Consider the following 13,692-nt stretch of genomic DNA (forward strand, 5'->3'; position numbering starts at 1 on the left):
GTCCACTCGTTTTACCTGTGTGCACTGTTCAGTTCTGACAGTATCTGAAATGTTTTTTTCACTGGCGCATTGTTAATGCAGATTTGCAAATGAAAGACTTTTCGATACAGCAATACGTATCTTCACTACTGCTTAGTGTTATCTGATGCCTGGTAATGAAAGACCCTCTGTTCTGGTCTTTCTATGTGTGAGAGGTGGGCTATACCAGAGCTGTGTAGCTCTCTTTTTCCTGCCTGTGGGACTGTGGGTTTAAATTTCAGAGTAAGCATTAACAGTTCCTTGCAATTAACTTTTCTTTTTGTACCTCCTGTTGTAGCTTTGTCAGGTTGCCGACATTGGAAGCACCATTTAGCAGGTATGTTGGTGGGTCAGCATCTTCCCCTTGTGTTGGCTGCTTGCAGCTTAGAAAGTTCAAGAGGGTCTTTCTATAAAGGTGAAGCTGTAGCTCAAGTGATGGAGCCTGCACTGTTGGAGCTGTAGAAAGCAGGGCTCTCTCTGCGGGTCTCTGTACTGCAGAAGTGTGGTTTGTTACGGAGAGCGATAGCCTCTTCAGAATTCAGGTTGCAAACATACACCCATTACAAGGGTGATATTGTTCCCTGTTCTCATGCTGTTGCATTTTCAAGGTTATTGCTAAATTTTTCTTTATTTACGTTTATTTAAAAAATGGAATGGACTGCACCACACTTAACACAAGGCGATGTCCTGGTGTCTGATTATTTATCACACCCACATACTGAGTGTTGTCTTAGATTGGATGGCAAGCTCTTTGGGGCAACTCTCTCTCAATATGTGTGTTTGTACAGCACCTAGCGCAGTCAGACCCCTGTCCTGACTGAGAGCTTGATGTGCTATAGCAGTGCACATCATTAATAATCTGTGGCACCTGGAGTATGGTTTGGAAATGTTGATCAAATTGAATGGGGATCAGGGGGACAAAAAACCTAACTAGCTTCAAGACTGAGCGTGATAAATTTATGGAGGGGGTGGTGCGATAGGACAGCCTACAATGGCATGTGGCCCATTGGCAACTGCTAGTCGCAAAAATCCTCTACAGCTGGAGATGGGAAACTAGATGGAGTGGGCTCTGAATTACTATGGAGAATTCTTTTCAAGGTATCTGCCTGGTGGGTCTTGCCCACATGCTCAGGGTCTAACTGATTGCCAAATTTGGGGTCGGAAAGGAATTTCCCATTGGTCAGATTGGCAGAGAGACTCTGGAGGGTTTTCACCTTCCTCTGCAGCACGGGTCACTTGCAGGTTTAAACTAGTGTAAATGGTTGATTCTCTGTAACTTGAAGACTTTGATCATGATTTGAGGACAGAGGTTGGGGTCTGTTACAGGAGTGGGTGGGTGAGGTCCTATGGCCTGCAGTGTGCAGGAGGTCAGACTAGATCACAATGGTCTCTTCTGGCCTTAAAGTCTGTGAGCCTGAGACCTTTTTGAGATTAAGGGTAACATTTTGAAAGCATTGGTAAGTCCCATTTTCAAAAGTGACTGAGGGGTTTAGGAGCCTATATCTCACTGTAAGTCAGCAGGATTTAGGAGACAGAGGGTAAAATGTTTAAAAGCTCCTAAGTCATTTGCAACCATAAGCATCCATTTTCAAGGGTGATTTAGGCACTCAATTACATCTCTTTTGAAAATGGTTGCAGAGGCGCCTAAGTCAATGAGTTGCTTTTGAGAATTTTACTTCACAAGATGTTAAAATGGCCTTTTTTGAACATGCTTGCAAAACATCTATCTCATCCATACACTGGGATAACCCTGAGGTATGAACACTGAGATAACATACAGGGGTATGAAGAGAAATGCAGTAAAGACTGGGAAGTGCTTCGAGATTTACTGATACATAAATGGTTGTTACAAGGAGGAGAGAGAAAAATTGTTCTTCTTAATCACTGAAGATAGGACAAGAAGCCATGGGCTTAAATTGCAGCAAGGAGGTTTAGGTTGGGCATTAGGAAAAACTTCCTAACTGTCAGGGTGGTTAAGTACTGGAATAAATTGCCTAGGGAGGTTGTTGAATCTCTGTCATTGGAGGCTTTTAAGAGCAGGTTAGACAAACACGTGTCAGGGATGGTCTAGATCAGGGGTTCTCAAGCTTCATTGCACTGCCACCCCCTTCTGACAACAAAAATTACTACACGACCCCAGGATGGGGGACAGAAGCCTGAGTCTGCCTGAACCCCACTGCCCCAGGTGGGGGGGGGGCAAAGCAGAAGCCCCACTGCCCCAGGCAGGGAGGGAGGGCAAAGCTGAAGCCTAAGGACTTCAGCCCTGGGCCTGTAATCTAAGCCCCACCGCCTAGGGCTGAAGCCCTCAGGCCCTGGGCAGTGGGGCTTGGGCTTCAGCCCTGGTCCCCAGCAAGTATAAGCCAGCTCTGGCAAACCCATTAAAATGGGGTTGCAAACCATTGTTTGGGAATCACTGGTCTAGATAATACTTAGTCCTGCCATGAGTGCAGGGGACTGGACTAGATGACCTCTTGAGGTCCCTTCCAGTCCTACGATTCTATGATAAAGAGCGCTATATAAAACCTAGTTAATACTACTTCTTCTTATAATTTAGGTGATCTGTATATTGTCAGGGCTGTGCAAAAGAAGGCAGGACTGAGTTGGGAGTCTTAACTTTGCAATGCCTCTCTTCTTCAGTCTAATTTAGAAGTTTGAGGACTCATCTGACCCACTGAGACTTTACTTAACTGCACGTGCGCACTCACACGCACAAAAGGGAAATTTGATAATAAACAATAACTTCATTTAAAAAAACCCAGACAGTTACAATCACTTCTTGATCACGTTTTACTTACCCATTCCCTCACTTCCAAAGCCCAGGTATTGGAAAGCAGAGTGATGAAGAGATCATAAATCTCATACTGCCCACAGAATAGCGCAAACAGCCTTACAGTTGAGTGTACAAAATTTGAAGTTCTTCAAAATGCAGTCCCCTTAACTCTGACCTCTCATAAATGCTGTTCTTTCACTAGTGATCACAAGATCTAATTACAATGCCAAATCTTCTGGAAAGCAAAATTGATGAGCTTGAGTCATTGCTGCGTGACTCCTGTTTTATATGCAATAATGATGCTGTCATGAGTATTGATCAGCCTGAAGAGCCTGTCTACAAAATCCCATCATTCTGCCATAAATGCATAGTGTTAGACTCTTCCTGTTTAAACCATCTAAGTATAGATTATTCTCATGAAACCTCAATTATAAGCGTTGCATTAAAATATTGCATTTCCTGTGTAACAGGATCCCTTAAAGAAATTAGATACCCAGGTCTGTGACTGGGGCTCTCAGGTGTTATGATAACACAAATTATTAACAACAGAACACCACAAATACTTTAAGACACCCCCCCCTGCCCCGCATGCAAACATTGTGTAGGTCAGAGTTAAGGTGTTTGTGTTGCAATGAACTTTACATTTCTGATCACAATAATGTGTGTGTCGTTGCCAGTAGGATCACAGGTGTGGTGCCTTTAACTCTCCACTTCCTTGCCTTGGAGTGCTGATGCTTTGCAGCCATCACTCGGTTCTAAAAGGAAGGGTCATCCTTGGGGTGTATAATGTGCTTTGGGCCTCTCCCGATGGGAGGTATTGCAGACCGCGCAGTACTTGCGTTCCTCCATCTCGTGCTCAGTCTGTGCTGCCAGCTGTGGGTTTGTTACACTGGAGCAACTGTACTCCTTTTCCTTGTGATGTCCCCAGGGAAGCCCTGTGCGGCTGATTGGCTCATTGGCTGAGCTGCCATGGTGCCCTGGAAATGGACCTGGAGCCCTTTCAGTGGCCAGCAGTTCTGTTCTGCCCCTCCCCCCAGTAGATACCCTTCAAGCCCCTGTCAGCTCATGCTGCCCCAGGGAGTGGGGTGTGCAGTTCTGGCTGCTGATTGCCCCACTTACCCCTCTTGCCCTGCCTCTTGGGGCACTTACTCTCTTTGACTCCATCTGCCTTTTGGGTTTTGGCAGCAGTGAGATGCGATTTCTCCCAAGCCATCATCTTAACTCTGCCTTGGTATAACCACTTTTTAAATGATTTTTTAAAGATCTGGTCTCCAATCAGTTCTAAACTCCAGTGTGCTGCTCCTCTGGTTGATTTACACGCTGTGTTTGCAGGAGTCCCTTCAGCGGAGTGGAGCTAGTAAAGCTGTGATTTGTTTGTGTTCCGTTCCTGTCCGGGAGACGAATGGCTGCCATGAAGCGGCCTGATGAACAAATATAAAAAGGAGGTTCGCTCGCCCTGTAGGGTTCTGACAATCGGGCATGGCTGGCGAGGCGAGTGTTCCAGCGGAAGCCTGCCTGTCTCTATGTTAATAACTCAGGAGGTGTAAAGCCCATGCTGAGAGTGCTGGAGCAGGCTGTTTGACTCTCCCCAGATCTCTGGAGGGAACGAGCGGGTCATGCTCAAAATACGCTTTTCCTTTGTGATCGCAATGTTTAAAGGTCAGCGGGATTAATGTGCAGTTACTTGTAGTGCATTTGTCTGTAATTTTGCAAAGGAGCTGCTGGCACCCTCTTAGGCCCAGCACGGAGAAGCAGGCTGAAGCACTGAGAGCTGCAGCGCTGCCCTGTCAGTGCTCACTCTTTCCTTCCAAAGGGAAACTCCTGCACCTTAGGAGTCTGGAGTTAGGCACTAAAATACCTGTAAGAGCCCTAAGTGGGTACACTAAGCAGGGCTGGGGTGGAGAAGGGATCTGTGTTGAAAGGCTGGTCCAGTGGTCTGGGCACTAGCCTGGGACTTGGGAGACTTGATTCCATTCCCTGCTCTGCCACAGACTCTCTGTGTGATGTTGGTCAAGTCCCTTAGCCTGTCTGGGCCCAGTTCCTTGAGGATGCTAGCACTGCCTTGCGCATTGGGAGCATGTGAGGATACAAGCATTACAGACTGCAGTCCACTCACTGTACAGGGTTCTTCCTGTGTTTGCCCTGTGCAGACAAGAGGCCTCATGGCTTCTTTAACTTCATGCAGCATCCTCCTGGGAACACTCACCCTTGTGCCTACAAGCAAGGGGTCGTCACAGAATATCAGCTGCTTTCATCGTAAATAACCAGTTAACCCCAGCCCCGCTGCTGTCACTGTACTGTTGCATACCAGCAGGTTTGCTGGCCACGTGGAGATAGGTGGGCTGTGCCGAGCTTCTGAAACTTGCTAAGTTATTGGGTGGGGAAAAGGGGGAAGAAATGTAGGAAAGCTGGGAGGTGTATGCATGTGTGGGGCATTGGAGAGCTGACTTCTGACACGGACTTGGCCTATGTGACCCTGGGCAAGCCGCTGCCCGTACTGTGCCTCAGTTTCCCCCTCTCGAGAATAAGATAATGGGCCTTACTTACCATTGCAAAGTGAGATGTGACCCTCAGTTAAAAGTGCCGCGTAGGTCCTGAGTATTTGCTGCTACTGTTCCCATGAAAGGCCCAATTCATGGATGGGAATTTGCATTTCTGAGCACGGTGCCAGTCATGCAGTGGGGTTGGGGATCCTCATCCGGAAATAGCTGCACTTCGCTGCTGCCCTTGGGTCGCTTCTTTGACCAGCAGACGGGCATATGAATCGGCCTGAGCCAGCCCTGCTGAATTGATTCTTAAAATGTTTGTATTTATTAAAACATTTGGGTGCTTGTTTAAGTGTTGTTCATGTCACAGTTTTGCCTTCGTTACAATGACAGCCACGGGCACATTGATTTCATTGTGGCATAAAGAGCCATTGCTCTCTGAATAAGCAATCATAGAATATCAGGGTTGGAAGGGACCTCAGGAGGTCATCTAGTCCAACCCCCTGCTCAAAGCAGGACCAATCCCCAATTTTTGCCCCAGATCCCTAAATGGCCCCCTCAAGGATTGAACTCACAACCCTGGGTTTAGCAGGCCAATGCTCAAACTCTGCTATAGTGCTCCATTTTAAATCCGTTCAAAGCAGATCCTCTTCTTCTTCGAGTGGTGTCCCTTTGGTTGCCCCACTGTGCGGCCCTGTGCTGCTGATTGGAGAACTTCAGAAGCAGTGTCTGTTGGGCCCGCATATGTGTTGTCTCGCCTGTGCTGTGCCACAAGGCTAGCCAGTGCAGGCTAACCCCCCTGAGTTCCTTCTCAACTGCCCCTGGCTAGAGATGGAGCCATTACTTGTCATTTAGTGGATCGTTAACTCTCCCCTTCGTTTGTTAAACTTCAGCTTTTAGAAACCATCTAACTTCTTTCTGACTCTTTATTTGGCCATGCCTGAAAAAGGAAGAAAGAAAAGACTTTGTTCTTTTGCGGAACCCGGTTCTCTGGGCTTCAAGAAGTATCGCACTTGCAGCGAGGTGATTCCTGGTTGCAGACAAGTGCTCCCAGTGCATTCGCTGCCTCGGTGAGGGCCATATCCAACAGTAGTGTTTCTTCTGTCAGGATCCCGCAAGGACAGAGCGCCGGCAGAAAATCATCTGTATGGTGGCGGCTCTCTGACCCCAGCCCACTGACTGGCGTGAGTCTTCCCCTCAACCTTCAACTTTGAAGGATAGTGAGTTGAAGAAATGGTCCAGGGATTCCTCTCACAAGTCAAAAAAGAGAGCGGGAAGTTCCCTCAGCAAGCCCAGGGATAGCCAAAAGCAATCACCATCTCGCTGGCTGTCCTCAGCACTGAGATCGTCTGGCACCTACACCTCACAGCGACTGTTAGTGTGTGGTACCATTGATAGGCCTACAGACCCTTTGGGCATGGGCACTGAATCTTCAGTATAGAGACACAAGGGTGAATGCCCTAAGATGCTCCTGGTACGCAAACTGACATTGGTATCACCAGTGGCATTGGGGGGACATGGGGATCTCGCCATACCCAACACAGGGACACTCGGTACCAATGGAATTCCGTCAGGCCGGTGACATGAGCGTGTTGGAAGCTTGACACTCTACTCCTCAGGTTTCAGAGGAACAGCCGTGTTAGTCTGTATTCGCAAAAAGAAAAGGAGTACTTGTGGCACCTTAGAGACTAACCAATTTGTGCTGGAAATGGCCCACCTGTTGATCACTTTAGATAAGCTATTACCAGCAGGACAGTGGGGTGGGAGGAGGTATTGTTCCATATTCTCTGTGTGTATATAAAGTCTGCTGCAGTTTCCACGGTAAACATCTGATGAAGTGAGCTGTAGCTCACGAAAGCTCATGCTCAAATAAATTGGTTAGTCTCTAAGGTGCCACAAGTACTCCTTTTCTTTTTACTCTACTCCTCGGTACCGAGATCAAGCCATGGCCAACTGAGGGTATTTCCCCGCAATCATGCCGTGCCCCTCCGATGCCAAGCGAGGGATTGGATAGCAAGCCAGAAGGAGTTTCACAATACTCCTCCCAAGCTCCATATTGGACCCACTATTAACAGGATTTGGGAATTGATCACCAGATGGCACCACCCATGGGCACTGCCACTGGGTGCTATGCCACTGCAATTGCTGTGCTGGGACCCCTGGGCAGCGCACAGACAGTTTGCCTCAAGGGCACCGAGCATTGCCCAAGAACCTCCCAGACATGCTCCCTCAGCCACAGCACCAGGGGCCTCAGAGCCTCAAGAAGTGGAGGAACAGGAGGGAGACACAGAGGAGGAGGTAACACCAAAGGCCATATCCTCTTCTTCACTTCGCCATCACCACGAAAAGTATGGCGGACACCCTCCACATACCATTGGAGGAGGTTAAAGACACGCACCATCAGCTCACTGATATTCTCATGCTTCATCTCCTTCCAAAATCACCCTCCCAATTAACGAGGCCATCCTAGACCCAGCTAAGATGGTGTGGCAAACCCGCTTTGGTGGCCCTGATGTGCAAGCGGGTGGACAAAAAATACGATGTCCCTGCGAAGGAATCAGAGTCCCACAGCCCGGTTCCATAGTGGTGGATGCTGTGCACTCTCGTGGCTGAGAGCATCACTCCAGAGCAACACCCCATGACAGAGGCTGGGTGCACCTTGATCCCTTTGGTAAAAAAGCGTACTCCTCAGCCACCTTACAGTTATGAATTGCCAACTACCAAGCACTCATGCAAAGTACAACTATACGAATTATAATGAATTGAATGGGGGAAGGATAGCTCAGTGGTTTGAGCATTGGCCTGCTAAACCCAGGGTTGTGAGCTCATGTGGGTACCCATTAGCAGTGCCGTTGACTTGAAGGTATATATTGTCCCCAAATTTGAAATAGTTGTGGGTGAGGACAAAGTCACAAAGGTCAGCAACCAGGTTTGCCATGACGTTATTGGGGATAGCTTGTAGTCCATCTTTGTGTGGAATGTTGGTTTGGAGGACCTCCACATCCACAGTGGCCAGGATGGTGTTTTTTGGAAGATCACTGATGGATTGTAGTTTGCTCAGGAAGTCAGTGGTCTCTCGAAGATAGCTGGGAGTGCTGGTAGCGTAGGGCCTGAGAAGAGTGTCCACATAGCCAGACATCCTGCTGTTAAGGTGCCAATGTCTGAGATGATGGGGCGTCCAGGATTTCCAGGTTTATGCACCTTGGGTAGCAAATAGAATACCTCTGGTCGGGGATTTCCAGGTTTATGCACCTTGGGTAGCAAATAGAATATCCCTGGTTGGGGTTCTAGGCATGTGTCTGCACAGATCTGTTCCTGTGCTTTTTCAGGGAGTTTCTTGAGCAGATGGTGTAGTTTCTTTTGGTAGCCCTCAGTGGGATCAGAGGATAATGGCCTGTAGAATGTCCTAGAGGAGCAGTATGCTGGGGGGCAGGCGTAATCTCCCAGTGCTGCCTCCTATTGGCAGCAGCAAATTGCTATCACACAAGATTATATTGCATTAGGGCTCGAACTCTCCCTGCATAGGGAAACCTAGAAATTGCGGCATAATAGAAATGGCTGCTGGCTTCACATTGCTAGCTGTTCTTTTCAACCCCCTTTCCTAATTAGTGTAAACAGACCTGGATCCAAGTGACTGCTGGTGCTGATGAAAACAGGTTTAATTCTTGAAAGCTGAGTGCTGGTGTCTCGACTAGAATGCACCGCAACCAGCATAACCGACATGAAAGTAAACAGGTTTTCAGCTCTCAGAGTGACTGAACACAGCTTTTCATGCTGCGCGCTGGAGGCTGGGTTGTTGGTGGAATCCCATCTACTGGGATATGGGAAGGAATAAAAGCCCTCAGGGCAGCAATGAAGGAAGGGAATCATTCCAAGGGCATGGCTATACTTGCAGATGTAGAGTGCTTTGAGTTAAACCCGCCTTCGGAGAGCTCAGTAGGGAAAGCGCTGACAGGAACAAGCGCACTGGCGTGGCCACATTGCGGCACTTGTAGTGGCATTGGGAGTGGGGCAGCTATCCCACAGAGTACCTCTTCCCATTCTGGCGCTGTGGCTTGTGGGAAGGGGGCGGGGGATGCGTGGCATTCTGGGTCCTGTCCCAAGGCCCTGTGATGCATCGGTTCGCATCCCAACAATCCCTGTGCTTCCGTCCACATTTGGCGCCATCTTTCAACGTTTTTTGTACTGCGCGCTCTGTCTTCCCTTTCGGTCTGCGGGAATGGATCCCAAACTGCCGAGGAATATGCTGATGAGTCTCGCCAGCACATCATGTTTGGCAGTAGAGTTATTCCTTATGATCCAAAGTGACAGTGAGGACTCCGATGATGATATTGACTCGAGTAATGCATATGACATGAGTGTGCTTGTGGCATTCACAGACTTGCTTACCACCGTGGAGCGCTGCTTTTGGGCTTGGGAAACAAGCACCGAGTGGTGGGATCACATCGTGATGCACGTCTGGGATGACGAGCAGTGGCTGCAGAGCTTTTGGATGAGAAAAGCCACTTTCATGGGACTGTGTGAGGAACTCGCCCCCACCCTGCGGCACAAGGACAGGAGATTGAGAGCTGCCTGGACAGTGGAGAAGTGGGTGGCTTTTGCAATCTGGAAGCTGGCAACTCCAGACAGCTACCAATTGTTCGCTAACCAGTTTGGAGTGGGGAAATCGACCGTTGTAATCGTGTTGATGCAAGTTTGCAGGGCCATTAATCGCATCCTACTCAGAAGAACTGTGACTCCAGGTTGAGATTGTGGATGGCTTTGCACAAATGGGTTTCCCTAACTGAGGAGTGGCGATAGATGGCACACACATTGCAATTCTGGCACCACCCCACCTAGCCTCCGAGAACACTAATTGGAAGGGGTATTTCTCTATGGTTATCCAGGTGCTTGTGGATCACCGTGGACGTTTCATTGACATTAACACAGGCTGGCCTGGAAAGGTGCATGACGCACGCATCTTTTGGAACACTGGCCTGTTCAGGAAGCTGCAAGCTGGGACTTTTTTCCCAGACCAGAAGATCACCATAGGGGAAGTCGAAATGCCCATTGTGATCCTTGGAGACCCTGCTTACCCTTTAATGCCATGGCTCATGAAACCCTACTCAGGGAGCCTTGACAACAGCAAGGAGCAGTTCAACAACAGGCTGAGTAGGTGCAGAATGACTGTGGAGTGTGCTTTTGGCCGTTTAAAGGGCCGCTGGCACTCTCTGTATGGGAAGCTGGACCTGGCCGATGACAGCATGCCCATGGTTATACCCGCATGCTGTACCCTCCATAATATTTGTGAAGGGAAGGGTGAACGATTCACTCAGGCATGGAACTCGGAGGTTCAACACCTGGAGGCTGAATTTGAACAGCCAGAGAGCAGGGCTATTAGAGGGGCCCAGCACGGGGCTGCAAGGATTAGGGATGCCTTGAGGGAGCAATTTGAGGCTGAAAGCCACCAGTAATGTCTGGTTCCCTGCACGGGAGTGAAGTGCAATGGTTCCAATGTAAGTAGGAATCTGTGTTTTGCTATGCTGACTTGCAGTGCCTGTTTCTTTCCTGGGCTAAGGTATCTTTTACTTCATGCAATAATAAAGAATGTTTTCAAAGCCAAAAAATCCATTTATTGAAAAGAAACACAACTGCTTGGGAAACAGAAAGGGCAAGGGGGTGGGATGGGGAATGATACAATCACAGATTTGCGTATGTCCTGTTATCATACTCGGCCTTCCTGTCTGGAGTGCTGTGCAATGAGTGCTGCACTTCAGGATGGCTATGCTGCATGGTGATGGGGGTTGAGTGCAGTGGGTAAGGGTCGTAGTTTCCAGGGCTGGGTGGTGAAGCTACAGGTGTTGGAGGCAGTTGGTGGCAGTTAAGAACCCGGATGTTGGGAAAAGTGGGTTGGAGATGATATGGGGGCACAAGGGAAAGAGTTTTGGGACCAGGGCTGCAGGGGGGCTCAGGCACGGTAGTGCTCCGCCTGCATGGCTACAAGCACCTGGATCGAGTCCACTTGGCGCTCCATTATGCTTATCAGCCGATCCGTGCTTTGCTGCCGGAGCACCACGCTTTTGTGCCGGCGCTCCTCATTCTGCTGGCAGATCCTCCTTTCACTGTTCCGCCACTCCTGCATTTTTCAATTTTCATTACTTGAATGCTGCATGACTTCATGCAACATGTCTTCCTTGCTTCTACGTGGCCTCTTTCTGATTCTTTGGAGTCTTTCAGCCAGTGATAACATGGACAGCTGAGATGTCAAGGTTGCCTCTGTAAAGGCAAAATGCAACACTTAACAGAGGCAGCATTGTTCACATCAGACAGAGCAATGATTCCCCTGTACTTAAGGGCAAGCACAGTCTACGCAATAGCATAATTTGCCTGTCCCAAAGTGAGCGCACATAACCCACGGGAGCCCCAAAATGAGTAATCACAGGGTCAAGCGTGACTGATTGTTTCACGGCTGTACTGTCCTCTGGGTTTCTGTGTCTTGGGGAAAGCCAACAGTGGCAGGGGGCCCCTATACTGAACACTGTCCCCACATTTTCCACAGGAGTTCATCCTGGAAGATATCTCGCTGCTGAGGGTGTCCTGGGAAGCAAGGGAGGGTCTTCTACTGCAATGCGGATTCCGCCCTGGCCTATATGCACCTTGCCTGTGTGCAGCAATGGTCCACTCTGCCCCTCTTGGCACAGTGGCGGACAAGTTAGCCTGACTGGGACAAGGAACACAGTGGCTCTCCTGAGAAACCTGCGCAAGCGCATTGCCTAAGTTCTGGATGAGACCTTTGAAGAGATCACTGAGGCCGATTACCGCGATGTGAGAGAGCATATCAATGCCCTATTTCGCATCTAGCCATGCATGCAGCCCATACCCTCCTCACCCCAAGAGCCCATACCGAATAACTTCCTTCCCAAAATAAAAGCAGCTTACTGGGAACCTCCTCTGGTGTTTGTCCTTCCCCAAGTACTGGCCGTCGCGACTGGCTACCTTCCTCCTGGCTTGAGAACAGCTCCTGGCTGCATGCATCTAGGGATTCTGGGGTGTCTTCCTCCGTCTCAGCACCCTTGCTCCCACTTTGCTGCTGCTGCTCCTCCTCCTCCTCCCGCCTTGTTGAACTGGGCTCTGAAGTGTCCGTGGTGATACTCGGAGTGGAGGTGGGGTTGGCCCCAAGTATCGCGTCCAACTCTTTGTAGAAACGGCAGGTCACAGGAGCAGCACCGAAGTGGCTGTTTGCCTCGCGGGCTTTGTGGTAGGCATTCTGCAGCTCCTTCACTTTAATCCTGCACTGGAGTGTGTCCCGGTCATGGCCCCTTTCCATCATGTCCCTTGATATCTGCCCGAAGGTATCATAATTCCTACGGCTGGAGCACAGCTGGGACTGGACAGCTTCCTCCCCCCAAACACTGATGAGGTCCAGCACCTTGCCATTGCTCCATCCTGGGGATTGCCTGGTGTGTGGAGGCATGGTCACCTGGAAAGATTCGCTGAGAGCACTCCATGCCTGGCTGAGCAAACAGGAAGGGGATTTTCAAAATTCGCAGAGAATTTAAAGGGCAGATATGATGGTTGGTCACCTGAGGGCAGGGCAGTAGAGTTCAAAGTGATGACCAGAGTGGCTAGAATAGGCATTGTGGGACACTTCTGGAGGCCGATCAGAGTGCGATAACAGACCAGGGCGTCCACACTGGTGCCCCAGTGCTCCAGTGGGGATGCACAAAACGTTCTCCACTCACTGAGGTGGAGTACCAGGAGCGGACCAGCTGCGGAGTCAGAGCCCTCTACGTGCCTTGCCAGTGTGGTAGGGTAGTGAGCTAGTGCGCCTGGGTCTCCTTTAATGCGCTATAACTCGCAAGTGTAGCCAAGCCCCCAGTGTTGGAGGATGGGATGAGAAGCAGGGGCTGGTAGTGAAGGGAGGAGGAGTTTAGCTTAAATATTAGGGGGAAATTGATTTGTCCCACTGCGAGCATGTGATACCCGTTCTCCGCATTGGTGCAGAGTTCATGGGCCAGAACCAACGGCTTACAACCTAAAGGGGTTTGGGACAAGAATGTGTGATTGTCACCCTGTTTGTTCCATCTTGCCATGGTGACTGGAGCTACCAGGATTTAAACAGGGCTTGGCTGGCTGGTTATCTTCCATGAAGAGATCAAGGCTTTGGTATGCATTCCCTCTCCCCTGTGGCTTGCAGACCTCCCAGGTGCGCAGCTTGCGCTGCTGACCAGTTTGAGGGGGTTGGAGCCTGGTGCAGTGGGGATGTTTTGCTCTGGGTTTTGTTGACTGGCTGTTCATTGAGCAGGGAAGAGATCGGAGGCTGATGTTTCCTGGCTTGTGGTTTAGTAATTGCTAGAGTGCTCAGAGCCGGAATGGATGCTTCCCTAATTAGAAATCAAAGGAGGCAAATGAGAAATAAGGATGCGCTTGCACCCCTGC

At 49.5% G+C, this 13,692-nt stretch overlaps 1 protein-coding gene across 4 annotated transcripts in view; it reads left to right on the forward strand.

Moving 5' to 3' along the window:
* MID2 (midline 2) overlaps positions 1-13,692 on the forward strand; it is a 337,379-nt gene that overhangs the window by 16,797 nt on the left and 306,890 nt on the right. The window contains exons 2-3 of one of the 4 annotated variants that reach the window (XM_075132351.1): positions 317-355; positions 11,813-12,078. The exons of 2 other annotated variants lie outside the window; for them this stretch is intronic. The gene's annotated coding sequence lies outside the window, so the exon portion shown is untranslated. The remainder of the gene's footprint in view (positions 1-316; positions 356-11,812; positions 12,079-13,692) is intronic. One more of the 4 variants, XM_075132350.1, reaches the window with a different exon arrangement.

This window comes from Caretta caretta, chromosome 9, assembly GCF_965140235.1.
Source record: "Caretta caretta isolate rCarCar2 chromosome 9, rCarCar1.hap1, whole genome shotgun sequence".
In the NCBI taxonomy this organism is placed as follows: domain Eukaryota; kingdom Metazoa; phylum Chordata; order Testudines; family Cheloniidae; genus Caretta; species Caretta caretta.